Here is a 2,523-nt window from a genome sequence, read left to right as displayed (position 1 = left end):
AAAAAAAAAAAAAAAAAAGAACCTAGAGCCTTCTCACTGAGTCGAACCTTCAGCCCTGTTTTTATTTTGTATTTAGAGACAGGATCTCACTAAACCATTAAATTGCCCAAGCTAAGCTCAAACTTCCAGTTTGAGTTCAGTCCTCCTGCCTGACATTCCCAAAGTGTTAGAATTAGAGGCATGGGCCACCACTGCATGGGCTTTTTAGTTATTGAATATACATGATAAAGCACCTTTTAGGCTCTTTTTGTGTTGTTTGTCTGACATTGGGTCTCACTATACATGTAGCCCAACCTGGCTCTGAATTTGCAGCAATCCTTTTTAAGCTTCCCAAGTGCTGGGATTACAGGATGTACCACTATGCCTGGCCTGCACCTCGTATGTTATCAGGCATCCTTCATGTTCTAGAGATAGAGCAATGAATGGGGCAAAGCTGTCACAATCACAGGATGTACATCACTCTTTTCCTAAATTATTGCTTTGTCCATCATCAGCCCAGACAAATCTTTTGCTGGCTGAAAGCCATCCTTCTGGCCTTTGAAAAAACATGAGAGGGGCCGGGGAGATGGCTCCGTGGAATAAGTGCTTCCCTGGCAAGTGCAAGAGTCTGAGTTCAATCCCAGGTTCCACAAAAAAAATAAAGAAAAAACATGAGAAATAGTAGCAGAAGATACTACTACTGCTACAGCCTGAAGAAGATATTACAAGATGTGAGAATATGTCTTCCAACCAAAACAAACTCTGGCCTGGAAGAAGGACTTTCCATCAGGAATAATCAAGCTCTCAGAAAGACAGGTGAGGGCAACACTGTATGGTCATGCTCTAAGGAAGACAAATAGAAGGCAAAATTGTGGTGAGTACATAACTTCTGCCCTACACAGGCTCAACCTGGTTCCTTTATTGAAGGAGATATCTATTGCATGTACTTAGCATTTCAAATAGTCTTTATATGACCTCCCACTTGGAGATGAAGAAAAACTGAGGCACAACTGTCAAATAATTTGTCTGACATACTTAAATTAGTATGTGGCAGAGACACAGTTTAACTCATGTTTGTTATAATTGAGTCTGGACACTCCACTGGGAAGAGAAATTAAGCAAAGGGATAGTGGGCTCTCAGATTATGACCTGCCAGACATATGAACAACTTGAGTTGTGATCAGAATTTGAATTTTAACTTAGGACCAAATTATTGAGTTATACCAGCCACTCATACTTCCAGATGTTCTCAGATACAGACTGAACTCTTAAAGAGTTCTGGAAGGAATGTGACATCTTTTCTGGTGTAGGAATTGAGAAATCCTGGGACGATGTCTCTCGAAAGACACTGAGATCTGCCTGTATACAGGAGAGAGACTTTGAAGACTGTGTAGAGGAACCACAGTCTTCAGTTAACAACTTGAATTAAGCCATCCCTCTGGAGTGAACCAAGTTCCTAAGTCAAGGGTCTGCTTTATTTGGGCCTGTCCTTCCCTTATCCATCCCTAGGCCACAGGACAGGTGTCAGCTGTCCTGTAACATGCTTTGCTGTTGGAATTCCCAGATTTTCTTTGTCCTTATGGTACTGGAGATTGAACCCAGGGCATTCGTACTGAGCTATTATCTCCAGCACCTTTTTGTTTTGTTTTTTGTTTTATTTTGAGGCAGGGTCTTACTAAATCACTAAATTGCCCATGCTAGGCCAGGGAGATAGCTCAGTGGAACAAGCGCTTGCCTGGCAAGTGCAAGGGCCTGAGTTCAATCCCCAGTTCCACCAAAAAAAAAAAAAAAGTTTAAAAAAAAAATTGCCCATGCTGGGCTTGAACTTGCCATTTTTCTGCCTCAGCCTCCAGCAGAGTACTGGGATTATAGGTCCCACCACTCCTGGTTTCCAGATAATCTTTTTTTTTTTGTACTAAGAATCAAACTCAAGACTTTGCATGTGCCAGGCAGGTACTGTGCCCCTGAGCTATATTCCTGTCCCCTGTAGGATTTTATGTGTGTGTTTTGTTCATTTTGCTCTGTTTTGATGCAGGGTCTCACTATGTAGCCCAGGCTGGCCGTGAGCTTGCAGCAATCCTCCTGCTTCAGCCTCCCAAATGCTGGAATTATAGGAATGTGCCTCCATGCCTGCCCAGATGACCGTAGGGTTTTGAAAACCCAAAACAGAAGCAAAAGCTGGAAGGCAGAGTTATCATTACCTTTGTGAGCCAAAGTGGACTGTAGACCCACTCTTCTGGGGTAGGGACTGAGCCCTAAAAATTCTTACCATAGTTCAAGCCAATGCTGAGCATACTACACACAACAGAAACTAAGACAGGCATGATAAAGCACACTCATGATTCCTAGCACTCAGGAGGCTGAGCCAGGAGGATTGCCTCAAGTGCCGGGCTATGCCAGGCTACCTGTGAGTTCAAGGCCAGCCTGAACTGCATAGTGAGACCTTGTCTCAAACAAAACAAAGCTTATTTTAAGAGCAGCTCAGTTCTTTTTTTTTTTTTTGAGAGAGAGAGAGAGAGAGAGAGAGTGTGGTGTGTGTGTGTG

Source organism: Octodon degus, unplaced genomic scaffold (genome assembly GCF_000260255.1).
Source record: "Octodon degus isolate 3935 unplaced genomic scaffold, OctDeg1.0 scaffold00032, whole genome shotgun sequence".
NCBI classification, from domain to species: Eukaryota; Metazoa; Chordata; class Mammalia; order Rodentia; family Octodontidae; genus Octodon; species Octodon degus.
The sequence above is the reverse complement of the archived record's forward strand: the minus strand, read 5'-3'. Positions refer to the sequence as shown.